The 18664-nt window shown below is 42.5% G+C and overlaps 1 protein-coding gene across 1 annotated transcript in view; it reads right to left on the minus strand.

Annotated features, from left to right (window-relative positions):
- LOC311235285 (uncharacterized protein) overlaps positions 1 to 5309 on the minus strand; it is a 50140-nt gene extending 44831 nt beyond the window's left edge. The window contains exon 1 of the mRNA XM_084322705.1: positions 5186 to 5309. The gene's annotated coding sequence lies outside the window, so the exon portion shown is untranslated. The remainder of the gene's footprint in view (positions 1 to 5185) is intronic.
- Positions 5310 to 18664: the final 13355 nt, after the last annotated feature.

Genomic DNA, 18664 nt, shown 5'->3' on the forward strand with positions numbered 1-18664 from the left:
CAACGAGGCATAATGATTTTACTGCAACAAATGTTATAATAAAAGCCTTTCCATACATCTGTCTGATTGAAAACTTTATTAACAGACCGCAGAATGGGCACGCACAACTCGGCACGGACTGAGATATGAACAGTAACGCTTGCTATCTATGTCGTCATTGGACGTTGCTATGTTTGGGTAAATACGCTGATGTGTAACTATATAACGTGTAACTATATAATGTTGATGCCAGAAAACGAATGCCTTTGTTAATCATACGTACTAACTTTGATGCAGTAGTGTGTGTGTGGGAGCGGCGTTGTTCAAAAGTTTGAACGGGGTGGACCAGATTGACGCGACACAATCCTCTTGGGCAAAACATCACGATATCCACGATACGTTAAAAAAGTGTATCGTTAATGAACTGTACCCGATATTTATATAATATCGTCATATCGCCCAGCCCTAGTTAGGGGTTAAGTGTCTTGCTCAAGGACACTTCAAGACGCTGCCTGAGAGGAGCGGGAATCGAACCGGAAACCTTACGATCACCAGACACTCTACCTCGTGAGCCACTGTCGCACTGTAGTTGGGTAGAAAACAGTTCCTACAGGAAAGGGCTCACAACAAGGTCTGTGTCTTGATTGAATAACGTGGGTCATGACTTCTTGAAAGAGACATTGCTTTTAGGTTTTGATGAAATGTATTCTGAGCCCCACAAGCTGAGTGCCATTCATGAATCAAAAAGACGCTGAAAAACTGATCCATGCCTTTATCTCAAGCTGACTTGACTACTGTAATCCACTCCTCACTGGCCTCCAAAAAAACCACAGAACGACTCCAACTCATTCAAAACTCGGCAGCTATAGGCTACTAACTAGAACCAAGAGGAGAGACCACATCAGTCCAGTATTAGCTAACCTACACTGGCTTCCGGTAACATTTAGAATTGATTTCAAGGTCCTCCTCCTTACAAAGCACTAAATGGAACAGGACCAATCCACCGATCATCTACTACTGGTCTGGTCTATTGAAGGTTCCAAGCCACAGTCTAAGGAAAATCGGGGATGCAGCCTTTGCAAACTATGCACCAAAGTTATGGAACACACTACCTATGGACAAGCTAGATCTCTTAATATTTTCAAAAATAAGCTAAAAACGTACCTCTTCACCATAGCCTTCTAATACACTCCGCTGTTGATTGTACTGTAGCACTATTTTACTCTGTCCATTCTATTGCATAATTTTACTATCTATTCTACTATTTTATTGCACTGTATTATTTTACTCTGTCTATTGCTTTTTATTACAGGTTCAAAATGGTCAGGTATTAAACTATGTGGGAATCAAACAAGAGACTGTCTGTCAGGCTTTAAAACTGTGTAGGACCCAGGCCTAGAACTGCACCCTGAGAGGGAGGTTTGCCCTGGGTGGAAGGTTTCAAAGGGTCAAAGTGGGTATAAAACAGGAGCGAAGACTGTCAAGTTTTAAACTATGGATATTCATTCAATCTTAATATCTTAATCGATAATACACTGAGTAATTAAACTCATTTACAGTGCCGTCGAGATGTTACATACACAAGTGTCACAGTGTGTTCATAAATATACCAAACAGAGAAGGTAAAGAGGACTTTGAACTGTTGAACAGTAATCCAGAACTATTTTATTGCACTGTAAAATATAGATATATTTTAATCTATTCTATTCTACAATTGTATTGCACTGCACTATTTTACTCTGTCTATTTTATCTTAGTCTTTTTATTATTGTCTTATTTAAAACTGAATCAAACCATAAACAAGGTGGCCTGTTGGGATGTTAGATCCTAATGTGAAAAACTGTGATTTATATGTCTGCACTTTATGTGCTCATTTTATGCCTGTCTTTTTTCTGTTGTGAAGCACTTTGAGCTGCAGTTTCTGTATGAAAGGTGCTATACAAATAAAGTGTATTATTATTATTGGAAGGGAAGTAGAAGCCATTCTGGAAGGATTTCAGGTCTGAGACTTGAGTAACAATAATCAATAGTTTAACATCAAAATTCCTCAATATGTGCTTAATCATGATTATTATGCCCTATACAAAAGTGCTTAATGAAGAAGTCATAAAATAAATGCAACACAACAATTGAAATAGGAATAAAACAACAACAAAGAACTAGTGGTAATGAAGTAATGAATTAGATAAGAGCTAATAAAATAAAATAGCATGGTGAGACAGAGACTCTGACCGAGTGACCAGTCCTGAAGCCTGACTGATTAGGGTCTAGATAATCAGAAAGTTGGTTGGATACAGCACGTTCAAGTGATTTAGAAAGGAAGGAGAGAAGAGAGACAGGACGATAGTTGTCTATGACGGTGGGGTTTATGTTTTTTTTTATGAGCGGTGTGACTGGCTTGTTTTAGGGAGGTGGGAACCAGACCGTACCAAAGTAGTGCCAGACCGAATCACCCATGTCATTAGTTTAACCATTTATTATAATGCAGAATAAATGTCAATGGTAATAGTTATTCTTGGTGAGGGGGCTCTTAGGGGTGCTTCCTGCTACAAGAGAATGATTAAAGCATAACGTTTAATGTTGCTCCAATGTTGCTCCATAGACCTTTAGGCCGTGGTGGGACATCTTAAATCCAAATGAAAACCTATAGCGAGCTGAAAGGTCCCACTCTATCCTTCCTCATCATAACTATATGGCTGAACACAGCTCTTCTGCTCAACGTTGACACTCTGACCCTCCAGATGTGTTCTGCACATTTACCACTAGAGGGCAGAATGTCCCCATGTATAACCTGAACGTCACGGCTTACAGTGATACAGGTATATAGACACTATTGTAAATAGAGCAATAGGCTGCTCTAGGGACGTGTTACTTGGCACAGGGTGAATGAAAGTGATGGTGAACAGAGAAGAGTCACGGTCAGATGACTGGTCAGGTTTGAAGACAGGAGAGAGTTCCACTTTAAACTCTCTGTGGGTTTTATTCATGACGGAAATGTGTGTGTGTGTGTGTGTGCTGCAACAGACAGAAAGATTTATCAATTAATGGATACTCATAATAATCTCAGTCTTAACTGCAAATAATAGTTATATAATAATAAGCAAATTAGATACTTTAAATATCTCTTACCAAATAAAATAAGTATATCTCTTACCAAATAAAATAGTCTTTATTTGTCATCAGATTAACACAAACACACACATGCGATGGGCGACCCACAGGAACACACATGCACTGAGCCGCTGAGGAAATGTTCTCTGCACCTCCCATCCCGTCGTCCTTCCCCCCTAAGGGCAGCTGGGAGCGCCGTGCCCAGGGACCAATCCAAGTGCTCCTATCCGTCTTCGTCAGGGACACAACAGCGTTAGCGATCTGTTGTGCATGTTTTTCCATTAGGTTTATCTTATTGGGTAAGCCTTGCAAGCACGGGGAGAACATGCAAACTCCACACAGAAAGGCCCGGGAGATACCCCACCTGGGTAACTGGCAACCTGGTCCCCAAGTGGGAATCGAACCACTATACCACCGTTTGTTTTATGTATGATATTGTGAGGAAGGGGCAGGACTAGATAAGTAATTGCTTCCTTCTGCTCCTTCTCGAACTCATTTGTTTATCATTTAATGAAGAATTGAAGATTTCATTTTCAATTTCTTTATTTTGTTTATCCATTTTATTGTGTTTTTAATGGTTGATTGTTAGAGATGAAATAAACTCAACTCAATTATCTGGGGCTCATACAGAACCAAGCATTTCACTGTAATGTACATAAAATAAAACCCACCTCATCCCTGCCCACTTGACTACCTAGGATGGCTTAGAGTAGACGACAGAGTCGTCAAGATACACTACACCACACAGGTACCCATGTACATGTCGAAATACTTCCCAAAGGTCAGTGAATACCACGCCCACAACACCAGAGGGAGTTCCACAAATCATTTGCAACCCAGATTCGGCACAAACAAGGGACTAAACACGTTTCGCAATTATGCCACAACAATGTGGAACACCCTACCCACAGCCGTAAAAAGATGTGAATCCCTACACACATTCAAAACCGCTCTTAAAGAGCACCCCAAGGGTACTACGACTATGCTTGCACCTCATGGTACCAAAGCACCTCAAAGGCGCTAAAAACAAAATTACAAACATCTCAAAACAAACTGGTCAGACTACTGCTTGACCTTACTCCTAGAACCCACCTCACCCCTGCCCACTTTGACAACCTAGGATGGCTTAGAGTAGACGACAGAGTACAGCAACTTGCAATGGGCCTGGTCTACAAGATACACTACATTCCTTTACAGCTTTGGGTAGGGTGTTCCACATTGATGTGGCATAATTGCGAAACGTGTTTAGTCCCTTGTTTGAGCCGAATCTGGGTTTAACATGATTTGTGGAACTCCCTCTGGTGTTGTGATCGTGGTATTCACTGACCTTTGGGAAGTATTTTGACATGTACATGGGTACCTTGGTCGTGTAGTGCATCTTGTAGACCAGGCCCATTGCAAGTTGCTGTACTCTGTCGTCTACTCTAAGCCATCATAGGTTGTCAAAGTGGGCAGGGGTGAGGTGGGTTCTAGGAGTAAGGTCAAGCAGTAGTCTGAGATGTTTGTAATTTTGTTTTTAGCGCCTTTGAGGTGCTTTGGTACCTTGAGGTGCAAGCATAGTCGTAGTACCCTTGAATGAGTGCTCCTGCCAGAGTCTTCAGGGTATTCTTGTTTACCAGAGAGGAGATCCGGTACAAGAATCTAGTTCGTTGGTTGACTTTTTTTTATTACATTGAATGCCATTTTGTCACAGGAAAGATTATCCTCTAGGATTGAGCCCAGGTAGGTAATTTCATCTTTCCTTGTGACAATATTTCGCAGTCACGAAAGGGGCTAGGGGAAACACTGGGTGAGTTCAGGAGAGAGAGAGGGTGAGCTCAGGGAGCGTATTATTTTCTATTGACCGCAAGTATTGCAAGAGTGCAAGTAACGCAAGATCGCAACAGTATTAGTTTATGTACGTGTGAAAGAATAAATAGTTTAAAAGCATATTCTGGACGTGGAACTGAATTATTATACGATGCGCGTCACAGTGTTTATACTCCTCGCGGCCTTTTTATTGACAGCCTACATGTAGCCGCAACAGTTCCGTTCAAGCCGCTGATGCAAGGAAGGAGCAATAAGAGGAAAACAATGTGAATATAATTGTACTTACATATGTTGTGATGTCCACAGTCTGATCTGTTTCCAGAAGAAGAACGTGTTGATCCAGATGTGAAGTCTTGGTCCAGTACAGTTCTGCCAGAGACGTTAGCAAGAGACTCGTTTAATTGTCTCCAAGATGGATGTCTCTGGTCCGACTCACAACAAAGGCAACACACTTGATCTTGTTCACAATCGGGTTAAAACTTAAAAGTCAATAATGTTTGCACGGAGGAGTTGACGGTGACCGATCACAAATGTGTTCTGTTTAACTTGTCCTTTGATAACGGTTGTGTGTACCAGAGAAGCGAGTTAAAAGCTCCACAATGTAAATAGCCTGGCTGTAGCTTCTTCTTCTTCTTCGTGTACTTTCCGGCAGACTGGACACCTTCCGGCGTATTGCTGCCTAACAGATTTATCTGCTCACAAGTTCTCCTCTCCTTCTACTCTACCGCCATCTACTGGAATCCTTCCTCCCCCACATTGTCCAATGACGTGCAGCTAACACTGCTTCCTCCTGACTGACTCCCCCTCTGTGACACACGCTTCGCCCCCCGCGGCCTGACTCGGTCCTACTCGCTCACTCACACCCCCCTTCCCTAACGCTACCTGACCAGCCACCCTGTTTAACTCCGTCAAAACATCCTCCACTGTCAACCCCTCCATACCCAAGTGTCCCACTGCTGCTAAAACTATCAACCTAGTCCTCTCTGTCCTACTACTAACCGCCGCTGTCGTATTCACTACTCCTGCCACAAAGGCCACCATACCTAACTTCTCCCTAAACACCCTCTCTTTCTTTGCCTGAACCTCCTCTACCACCCGATGCCCTATCCTAAAACCCTGCCCCCTATCTTGCCTTCCCTGATCCTCCTGCACTACCCTTACTGCCAACTGCCCTTCCCTAAACCCCTGTCCCTTGTCTTGCTGTCCCTGTCCTACCTTCCTAGCTGCCTCCGCATATGAAATTCTACCTTCCCTTCGCACCTGCTGAACCATTACCTCTACCTTCATCGCCTCACAACCCCAATACGCTACACTATGCTTCCCACCACAACTACAACACTTTGGCTCCACTCCCAGCTCACACTCCCCATACTTATGCTCCCCACTACACCTACCACATCTCTGTCCCTTCCTACACCACTTAGCTACATGTCCAAACTCCTGGCACCTATAACACCTCAACGGATTTGGCACAAACTCCCTAACCCTATATGCCAAATACCCTAAAAACACCACTCTCGGACTAACCTCACCCTCAAACTGAATAACTATGGTCCCTGTCTCCTCCTTCTCTGCCCCTCTCTTCATCCTCTCTACACTCTTAACTTTCCCATTGCGTTCGTCACTCCTCAAATCCCCTAACAGCTGATCCATACTAACCTTCATTGGAATTCCCCCAATCACCCCCTTGCACCCACTATCCCTCTTCTCCCCTACTATCCCTACTTCACAGACCTCCACTCTCCCAATGCTCTTCATTTCCCTTGCCCTCTCTACCTGCACTACACTTACACACGCTATAAACAAGTTCCCATCCCTCAACACCTTCCCGTACCTTACCTCACCTAACTGTGCTTTAATGAGCTTCGACAGCTGGTCCGGCTCTATATCCCCAACTCCATTTCCTCCCTCAAAACGCACCACTACATTCAACCCTCCAAAACCCTTTCCTCTACCCTCATCCTCTGACCCACTCAAGCTATCTCCCCTCTCTTTCTTCCTCTTACTCCCCTTCCCCTCCCTTTCCCTACTCTTCTTCCCCACCTCTTTCCACTCTTCTCCCCCACCCTCTTCCCCACTACACTCCATACTGGCCCCACCCGTCCCCTCCCCTTCGTCATGGCCATTCTTATCCCTACCGCTATCTTCCTCGCCCTTCTCACACCATTTACTTCCATCACGATCCTCCCAATACCCTGGACAGCCGTTCACAGGCCAGGGCCACCACTCGCGAGGTCTTCGCTGTTCCTGATCTCTCACAGCCACTCTCTCCGCCTCCCACCACCGACTACTGCTCCCACACATACCTTCGCTGCACAGTTCCGACGGACGCAGACGCCGCCACTCGGCGCACCTCTCAAAGTCCTTCCTCCCACATGAACAAACCGCACTTCTGTCTTCCTCTCCAAACAACAGCCGCCCCCCTTGAACACACGGCATGGCCTGCTCAGTTCGAATCTTCCCCTCTCAACCCCTGGCTGTAGCAACGTTTGCTGCTAGTTTTAACGCGTTATTTTTTTCCGTAGCCGCATTTCTGGCAAGACGCTCTCTGATTGGCCGACGCCTGTTTCTACACTGGTTAAGTTTAGGCACTCTTCGAAGTTGGTTAAGGTTAGAGTTTGTCTAAAGAGCATGGCGATAGAACGCCATGTACGTGTCAAAATACTTCCCAAAGGTCAGTGAATACCACGATCACAACACCAGAGGGAGCTCCACAAATCATGTTAAACCCAGATTCGTCTCAAACAATAAAGGAATGTGAATCACTACCCACTTTCAAAAACACTCTCAAAAAACACCTACGGGAGACTGCAATTCGAAACTGGCCCCTGTAAATGTCCTAACACAACCCCCCCCCCAATGTACAGTAAAAATTACCAAGTATGGTCTTGTCAATATTCCAATGTACAGTTTTGCTTGTACAGTGTCCCCCACCCACCCCTCCTACCAGTGTTGCGTTGTTATTATGGACTGAGCCGGCACGCAGGATAATACGCCGCGCGCACACGCGCGCACGCGCACGCGCGGCCCCGCGCGCATGCGCATATGTTCCCTCGCGCACAATAATACACTTTGTTTGTATAGCCTTTCATACAGAAACTGCAGCTCAAAGTGCTTCACAACAGAAGAAAGACATAAGGCATAAAATGAGCACATAAAGTGCAGACATATAAAATCAGTTTTTCACATTAGGATCTAACATCCCAACAGGCAACCTTGTTTATGGTTTGATTCAGTTTTAATATAAATAATAAAAATAAAGAGAAGATTAATTAATTATCTACTCAGTCCCAAAGTTTGTGATGTAGATATGGAATGTCCCGGGTTGCTGCTGTTTGCAGAGTGTGTTGTTGTCCGGGGGTGAGTGGTGGTGGGTGGGGGGTTGAATCAAAACAGTTGTCAATTCGGAATTGACGGCTGTTTTGATTTGGCCCTTCGTTCGCCGTCGTTCACCTTTGGACGGCGGTGCACTCTGTGGGCAGCGGCAACTTGGGACGTTCCATATTTACATCACAAAGAGTCCCCTGCGTGGTTGAAGACACCAGCCTATAGCGGCTATTGTTATGATAATGCGAGGTAGCGCCGGGGCCCGGGAGGCAGGTAAACACAACGAGCCAAGTCGAGCGCAGCGCGTTCTCGCGAGCGCGTGCACAAGCTTCTGCTCAAATCTTTAATACTCAGTGAGGTAGCACACCGTGCTACCCCGTCCCATGAACAACGCATGCCTGCCTCCTACCCAACCTCCCCCACCCACCCAACCACCTCCAATGTACAGTACCCAGCTCGTCACGCGATTGGGCATACATGTCAGTGGCCAATCAGAGAGCGTCAGTCAGTGGCCAATCAGAGAGCGTCTGCCAGAAATGCGGCTACGGAAAAGAATAACGCTTACTGGTTCTGACGTCATAGGTCACGTGACTTTTGCCGTAGCAAAGCAGGCTTTAAAGCAGGGTTTGGTGGAAATGTAGTTTCGAGTTTGACGCTTGTATCGGAGCATTGGTTTCATAGGGCATCAACTCCTCCTTGCAAACATTACTGACTTTTAACCCGATTGTGAACAAGATCAAGTGTGTTGGCTTTGTTGTGAGTCGGACCAGAGACATCCATGTTGGAGACAATTAAACGAGTCTCTTGCTAACGTCTCTGTGGCAGAACTGTACTGGACCAAGAGACGTTCTTGTGGAAACAGATCAGACTATGGACACCACAACATCTGTAAGTACAATTATATTTACATCTTTATCTTTATTACGGATCCCCATTTGTCATCACCGCAGCAACAACTAGTCTTCCTGGGGTCCACACACAACAAAAACAGTGTATACATGCATAACATTATAGTAGCATACATTTAAAAATATATTCCAATATTCCTACATATAAAAATAATTCCAAATAGCATTACAGTACACAAACAGAGTATCAGATCACAGAAAATACAATAAAAGGGATTAAACTATTTATGTCACAAATGTATCAGTACTTATACCTATATGTCCCTATGCCATAAATGTCATGTATGTATGTCATAAATGTCTATATGAATTGAAAATGGGGGACCCTGATGGAAACAAGACAAACGTCTTTCTCAGGGCTGCATCCCTTTAACAATTGTGTGTATTGAGCCGTATGGTATTGTACCCATTCTGCAATCTGTTAAATAAAGTTTTCATTCATTCATTCATTCATTCATTCATTCAGACAGTCATATCTGTACAGTGTAAACTACAGTATCTGTGTTTTTCTTTAATGTAAACTAATTTCTTTTTCTCTCGATGCTCTTTTCAAATTATTTTTAAAACTTATCTTACTGGTTATCTGAGTAAGATGTACTGGCAGTTTATTCCAATATGACATAGCTCTATGCAGTTTTCTTTGCTGCATTGGTTTTTGATAGTAGCAGTGTGAACGTTTCCCTACAGGCATGCCTAGTATTATACTTATGTCGATCATGTGTACATGTTAGCTGTGAATACAAACAGATAGGTTCTCTTGAGATATATATATTCCTCATGAACAAGATCAGGCTGCAATCCAGTCTGTCTTCCACCTTCAACCACGACAGCTTGGTATGCATCCCCTCCACACTGTTTCTCATTGAGCAGTTCAGGGCCAGACGGGCCGCTCTGTTCTGAGTGAGCTGGATCTTATTGAGCTCTTGTCTTGAGGCATTAGACCAGACAGCTGGACAGTAGTCAAGGTGAGAAAGAACTAATGACTGTATCACTTGCTTCAATATCAGATCGGCTAGAAAATACCTACACCTTCTGATAATTGAAATACCTCTGCTCATTTTGGCAACCACATTGTTGGTGTGAGTTGACCGAGAGTGTTCCATCAAGTGTGACACCCAACAGCTTTGCCTCTCTAACTTGCTCAATAGCTGTTCCGTCTAAAGATATACTTAGCTTCACGTCTTTTCTTATAGCATGTGAAGTAACAATTTATGTTCATATGACCAATAGATTTGATATTATAGTGTATTTTTGATTGATTAGTAATAGTTATTTCAACAGTATTATAGCATTATTCAGAATGGCTAGTTGACCACAGTTTGGCTTGACCTTTGTAAACCTGATTAAGTTGGCACACACACACACACTATCTCACCCCCACCCAGGAACCAGTTTTGTTGTAAACCTGATGAACGAGAGAGAGACACGCACTAGATGCATGTGACACACACACACACACACACACACACCCACACGAAACTACATACCCCACATACCGGTGGAACAAGATTACCCTCCACACAGGAGTCAGAATGAGTGAATTACCATGTTAATGTCTAGAACGAAAGTCAGTCAGGCAAATACTGCGGCATGGTCATGCTGGACCTACAAAAGGCCTTCGACACTGTCAATCACACCATTCTGATTGACAAGCTAAAAGCAATTGGTTTTGATAGTCTATCAGTGAGCTGGATGCAATCCTACCTGGAGGGGAGAGAGCAGATGGTGGAGGTAAACGGTACCCTATCCCCCCCCCTCACAGTAAGCTGTGGTGTTCCACAAGGAAGCATTCTAGGTCCGCTACTGTTCCTAATTTATGGTAATATCAAGGGGGGATCTCCCTTCTTAGATGTTGGTGATAGTAGTGTTGCAGACGGACAGTTGGTAAGCATGCACTCATGTGTGTGGTGAAACACAGATGAGTGCATGCAATAGCAACTGTACATTTTGAAAGATTAAAGATAGAGCTAATAGCGATAGCAACTGAACATTTTGAAAGATTAAAGATAGAGTTGATAGCGGATCTATTTGAGGCACAGGGGCGGCGCAAAGAGGGTCACGTCCTCCCCGTCTTAGTCACGGGACATTCAACACTCCGGTCGTTGCTCAGGGACAGCCGGAGACAGGGAGATAGGGGGTGGCGCAGAGAGGGTCGCGAACTCCCCGACATCATCGCGGGACATCCGGCACTCCGGTCACCACTACGAGACCTCCGGAGACAGGGGGGCACGCAGAGGGGGTCGCAATCTCCCAGCCTTCGTCACGGGACGTCCAACACTCCGGTCAACACTCCAGGACAGCAAGTCATAGGGAGACAGGGAGACGGAACAGGCGTTAGACAGCTCATGAGATTGTAGTAGGCGGACATAGCAATAGATACAAGTGGTAGGCATATATGTGAATGGAGTAGATATATGAAGTAAGCGTATTATGTGAATAGAATAGAAGTACTTAACCCAGCAATGAAGTAAAAAATTAATACGCGCTTGCCGATTGGTGCTAAGAACAGCAGGGCGGGTGCTAGCGGTGTGACGTAATTGGCAGACTCGACTGTCAATAAAAATAATTCTGTTTGCCGTCTGAATGAATGAAAACGTTATTAACAGATTGCAGAATGGGTACAATACAGTACAGCTCAATACAACAACAGTGGACTGGAGGATGCAGACCAGAGAGAGACTTTCGTCTTGTTTACATCAGGGTCCCCCATTTTCAATTAATCATATTTCATATCTAAATCATATAATATCTCATTGCTAAATATATGCAATATATAATCTAATAATCCAATCATCTAAATCTAATATATAATATAAAAATGCTAAATGCATGGGTATTTTATTTTGTCTTTAATGTTAGCTTGCAAACTCAAATACTGTCTTGGTAAGCCTCATAATGAATTGTTTGGGGGAAAAAAGAAAAACATCGTGATGCGTATCGTGTATCGCCGAAAGGTCAGAAAATATCGTGATATCATATTTAGGCCATATCGCCCAGCCCTACTTCACACTCTATTATCTTATGCAACTCATATTCACTCCACAAACTGAAATATACATACATTGTTGAATGAACAGCCTGTTTCTTGAAGTTAGACTCTCCTCTAAATTGTAACCCCCCTCTCTATAACAGAACTTTTGGATGTTACCCGGGAGTGAATTGTTTCGTGCTTTAAACATGATTTGTGCAGTCTTAAATTCAGCCAGGTCCCAGAGTTTCATGGCATGTGATTTAAAAAATAGTGTTTGTGTGTTCCAGATATCCTACCTTATTGATAATCAAATCAAAATCAAATGTATTTGTAAGGCCCGACAACACACGTTAATGTCCCTTCAGGCCCATGTCCCTTCAGGCTATGGATTTGCGGTGTTTTCCAGCTTATACAAAAAATATATATATTATTTTGGAATATTGCAACTATACTACACAAAAACGTGAGTACACAAGTTCAACTCATGTTCAGCCCTATGTTACTCATTAGCACTAAAAATGATTTTTCTTTATTGTGTACAAAACTTCAGAATGTTATCTTTCAAAAGAGACCAGGCTTATGCATGTGCTATAAGCATAATGTATAAAGATAAGCTTTGCAAAAGAAGTATGCAGTCCTCAAGTTCAAGTATAAAAAGAAAATGGCCGCTTTTCTGGGCGCATGTTTCCAAGCATATGTTAAAACAATAAAGGTATCTTTGAGTAAACTTTGAGTAGAGATTCAAGAGGTTTATTCATCACATACAGTACAGTACACAAGACATAGTGAAATGAAGGTGGCCATGCCTGCTTCGATTGTGCAAAGTATCATTAAGTATCTCGAGGCTGGGGCCAGCATGTCCTCTTTTTTGGAAATCAAAATATGGTCACCCTAGCTAACGTTACTGTTTAACCAAAATGGCTCAGTAACTATTCACTTTAGTTTAATACATGAAGCGTTGTCTAACATTATCTAACTGGCTAGCTACTGATAGCTCCTGATATCAATGTCTGATATCATCATTGCCATTCGTTTTCGCAGCTGTTATAGGGGTGGAATGGTACACATTCAAACCGTACACCGTTCGGCACGACCTCCACGGTTCGGGGCATGGGTGCAGGGCCGCCTCAGGGGGTGTGCGAACAGTGCGGTCGCACAGGGCCTCACGGGAAGGGGGGCCTCGCACAAAAGAAATAATAAAAAAAATATATATATATATTTTTTTTTATTATTATAATTTTTTTTTGCAAGGCCCCCCTTCCCGCGAGGCCCTTTTTCATAACAGACCTAAAATCTAGTTTTGCTTATATATTTCCATTAGACACGTTTGTAGAATGTGTCTGACTTGTTCCTGGCTCTGCGGCTCTGCAGCAGACATACTCACTATTGGAGCTCTGGGGCTCTGCAGCAGACATACTATTGGTTTCAACGAAGGGATGGGTTACATGTGTACAGTCGGCCGGCGTGCGTCAGCTGCGTTTGACTATTTCGCGCGTGCAGCATTGGAGGTTATGCTTATGCCAGCCAAGACGAAGAGGATGGTCGTTCCGACTCGTTCGGCAGATGGACTGAAGATGAAAGTTGTTGCATGTTAGACAGTTCAGTCAGGCTAGCCATGTCGGCTTAGCTAAAGGCAGGGACAGCTAGTTAGCTTTAGCTATGTTATGATATCGAGTGCTAACGTGTGGTTCAGTCGGGATAGCCATGTGTCGGCTAGTAGCTAGCTTAGCTAAAGGCTAACTAGCGTTAGCTAACCTAGAGAGAGCGCGTGCAGCATTGTTATGCCAAGATGAAGAGGACTGTCGTTCGGCAGATGAACTTCGTCAACTCCACGCGGTTGTCTCCATCCTCTTGGACGTTTGGTGAGTTTTTAATGCACTCTATTCTATTCCCGCCGTGGATATATATCTCTCTCTCTCTCTCTCTCGGGCCGGCTAGCTATCGTGGCTAAGGCTAACGTTATGTTGGCTAACGTTATGTTGAGCCAAGCGGGCTGGCTAGCTAACGTAGCTAATGTTATATTGAGCCAAACGGGCCGGCTAGCTGTTGTAGCTAATGTTATATTGAGCCAAGCGGGCCGGCTAGCTAACGTAGCTAACGTTATATTGAGCCAAACGGGCCGGCTAGCTGTTGTAGCTAATGTTATATTGAGCCAAAGCGGGCCGGCTAGCTAACGTAGCTAACGTTATATTGAGCGAAACGGGCCGGCTAGCTGTTGTAGCTAACGGTGTGTACCTGGTGTCAGTACCTGGCTACTCTATTTGCAGTTAGCCTATTTAGCTGATGTCGGCCGTTGGCTCCTTGCTACTTTGTTTTCTCTGGTATAGACCCTCTTCTCTTTGGATTTAAGTGTTGATCTTTGTCCTTTTGGATCTATGTATATTCATGTTGCCTTTGTGAAGTTATCTTTTCCTTCTGTTCAAGTTCAAGTTCAAGTTCTTTAATAGTTGTCATACAGAAGTACAGAATACTTTCATACAAAATGCTTCTTACTGTTACGCTGTTCGCATTTCTCTCTTCTGTTTTGTTCTTCCATTAAAAGTTGAATATCCTTTAGGGGCTCATCTTAGCTGTCTTGCTTATCTCTCTCATACATGCTCTCTCTCTAACACACACACACAGACATGCTCTATCTCTCTAACACACAAACACACATGCTCTCTCTCTCTCTTTCTAACACACACAGACATGCTCTATATCTCTCTCTAACACACAAAATGACATGCTCTCTCTCTATATTTCTCTCTCTTTCTAACACACATATACATGCTCTCTCTCTAACACACACACACACAAACAGACATGCTCTCTCTCTATCTCTCTCTTTCTAACACACACAGACATGCTCTATCTATCTCTCTCTCTTCAATTCAAATGGGCTTTATTTCACATTCTTGTATTTCTCCCAGTAGGTATGGGAGTTTTGAGTTATTGTCCATGTTTTCAAAGTCTCTTTGGGTGTTTGCAATTTGTGGGAAGTATATGTCTTGGTATAGTGGGCAGGTTGTTAAGAAGTGGAAGTGGAGCTCGGTTTCCACCTCATCTTGTGTGCAGTGGGTCTGTCTTCGCTTGGGAGCCAGGTCTGCCTATGGCGGCCTTTCTCGATGGCTAGGCTGTGCTCGCTGATTCTGTACCTAGTCAAGGGTCTTCTTAGTATTGGGTCAGTCACAGTGCTCAGGTATTCTGCCACTGTGTACTCTCTGTTTAGGGCCAAATCGCACAGGGCCTCGCATTTCTCTCAGGCGGCCCTGCATGGGTGTATTGTTTGGTTATAACGGTTAGCCTCGAGCTAGGCTAACGTTAACTAACTTTAGCCGCAAGCTAACCGTGGAAACCAGTTCCATTTGGGGAAGGGGGGTATATTGACGAAGCTTGACAACAGAGGTTGTGTCTGTCTGTGTAAAATAAGCCAGGAGACTAGAGCTGTGTGTCAAGTGTCAACTGCGTCTGTTTACATCCTGGTCCCTGCTGGGACATACCAACTCGACACACCACTGTGGGGGGGTTTATATAACATTCCCCATTCCCTTGTAACATCTCCTTTTTTTGTTGATAACAACAGTTACAACATTCCTTAGTGCAAATTATTATTAATACAAGAAACCCCATAAACGTCCTCATTTAAAACTCTAATAATCTTTTCTGTGACTTTTCCTTTTTGATAAGAAAGTTTAGTGCTGGTTGAGCATATACTTTGTTGATGGCCTTTGTCTATAATGTGGCCACAAAAATAGAAAGGTTTAATTATTTAGTTTGTTTGCACTAAGTTAATACTTTGACAAATATAGCCTATTTTTCAGTCAGTTTGGTCTTTGTGTGCCAAACATTATTTAAGGCAAACCGCTGTAAATCTTAATTTTATTTTTTTCAAATAAATGAGAAGCATGTTTACATTTTTGGAGTGTTACATGTTTCTTTAATAAAAAAACAACGTATATCGAACCGAACCGAAGACCGTGACCACAAAACCGTAATATGAACCGAACCGTTGATTTTGTGAACCGTTCCACCCCTAGTTGGCTAACTAGCTATCCTTCCGTTGGCTAACGTTACTGTTTAAACAAAATGGCCCAGTAAACTATTCACTTTAGTTTAATACATGAGGCGTTGTCTAACATTATCTAGCTGGCTAGAAGTAGCTACAGATAGCTCCTGATATCAACGTCTGATAACATCATTAACATTTGTTTTTGCAGCTGTTGGCTAATTAGCTATCGTTATTCATAGCTGTAACTGAATGCCAATGATGCTAGCCTTATGTGATCTTATGAGTTTCAGTTCATAGGAAAATACTTTGACTATAATGGTCAGAAGTAAATTAACTTAGATATTGTTATGCTTAACACCCAGTACTATTCACTTTACTTAATTTCTAAGATTAGATTAGATAATTTAGACCAGACTTTGAGAATGCCTGTGTTAGACCTACAGTATAATACTGCCAGCTGCTATAAGAAAACCAAAAACGATCGGTATCGGCCGATATGGCTCATAGACGATCAGTGATCGGTATCTGTGGCAAAAAACATGATCGGGGCACCGCGCAGGTGATTGATTGAATGACATTTTTATTAACAGATTGCAGAATGGGTACAGTACAGTACAGCTCAATACACACAATTGTTAAGGGGATGCAGACCAGAGTAAGACTTTCGTCTTGTTTACATCAGGGTCCCCCATTTTCAATTCATAATGAATTGTAAGTAAGGGTGCAATTAGCACTGTGCAATCCATTCCTCAGTGTTCGAGAAGGAACAGTGGGAAGTAAAAAAAAAAAAAAAAAAAAAAAACATATCAAGCCCTGCCCCTTCCTTACAATATTTTACATTATAATTTAATAATATAACAAATAATGAAAAATAAATAAATTTTTAATTTTTTATATCTGGTCTGACATCAGAGGAGTTTGATAGTATTTACTGAGGATTGCCAGATAATGTTGATATTTAAACATAAAAATAATTATAATACAAAATAAATATACATGATCATGCAACATCATGTTGTATGTTGCATGACAAATTGTTGTAGGAACGGTTTGGGAGAGGGAGGTAAGGGGTTTTAGATTGTGTGTTGTGAAGTTTAGACTTCAGAGAGGGAGAGTAAAGTACAGAAAAAAAGGTACAGTTGGGTACCGGTATCGATTCCCAGGTAAAAAGAGATTTTCAGGCTCTGTGTCCCGAACAGACCCACCGCGTAGGCCATGCAAGCCGCATTTTACAATAAACCTCTGTGGGGCTGCTTAAAAAAAAGAATAATTATAATCGTAATTTAATCGCAATCGCAATATCTGTCAGAAAAATTGCAATTAGATTATTTCACAAAATCGTGCAGCCATACTCGCATCCAGACCATTCCAGAGTGATACCCCACAAACTGCAATGCACATACGCTTAAGAGTTGTACGTACAGTATGTTGTTTTAAAGCTAATGTCCCTCTAAAATTATAAACACTCTCTCTAGCCATGATTTTTTTTTAATGTTGCTTGGTAATTTGTTTTTTATTGCCAGAAACATAATTTGTGCAGATTTGAATTTGATTAAGTCCATGAATTTTAATGTTTGACTCTTTACAAACAGACTATTTGTGTGATCTAAATATCTACCATGATATATTATCTGTATGGCTCTTTTTTGCAGTGTGCATATCTTTTGTAAGTTGCTTTTATAAGTAAGTTGCTTTTATAAGTTTCAAAACAATATGATAGATATGGTACAATGAATGAATGAAAACGTTTATTTAAAATGGACACCACAGTTACATTGGACCAGTGGACAGACCAGATGCGTTGTTTTGCGTGTTTATAGCACAAGTGCTAGTTTGCAACACTAGCTAGTCCATTGAGGCTTTTCTAAAAGATATAATACAATTAACAGTAAAATACAGAATTAAAATCACAAATCAAAACAAATAGTTATCAGAGCAAGAGTCCATGATCAAAACAACAAAACCAGTCTACGTCTACATATGTGAGCACTGCTGCTTTGATTTCAGCCATACCTTGAGTCCTCTGAGTGTGCAATATAATGTATATAGAGTTTTCTGATTCAGGATATATCTAGTCTTGCCCTGTATACCAATACTTCTTGCTAACTTTGAACTAGGGCTGTCTTAAATACTTCAAAGCTTCATTCGATGGGCATGGGATTTGAATGGGAAAATAAAATTTGAATATAAAAAAAATAATTTTTTATTTTATTTTTTACCTGCAAAATCAACTCTGCCTATCTTTGTTAACGATAGGTTATGACTATAACCAAGTTCTGTTAATTAGGGGTGACGCTTGGCATCACTCATGCACTCCCTCGCGTACGTGCACGCGCACTGAATAAATTCCACAAATGTACCTTTAATACCAGTATTAGTCTGACCACACCCCTCATCAGCTTACCTTCATAAGCAGGTGTGTGGTCACCTGCTCTCCTCCTACCCAAGCTTTCACCACAAGGTGAGGTCAAGGGCTGCAGTGGCGTCGGATGCCAAGCGTCACCCCTAATTAACAGAACTTGGTTATAGTCATAACCTATCGTTCTGTATCATTAAGGGGTTCCGCTTGGC

Source organism: Notolepis coatsorum (genome assembly GCF_963971535.1).
Source record: "Notolepis coatsorum genome assembly, chromosome: 10".
In the NCBI taxonomy this organism is placed as follows: Eukaryota; Metazoa; Chordata; class Actinopteri; order Aulopiformes; family Paralepididae; genus Notolepis; species Notolepis coatsorum.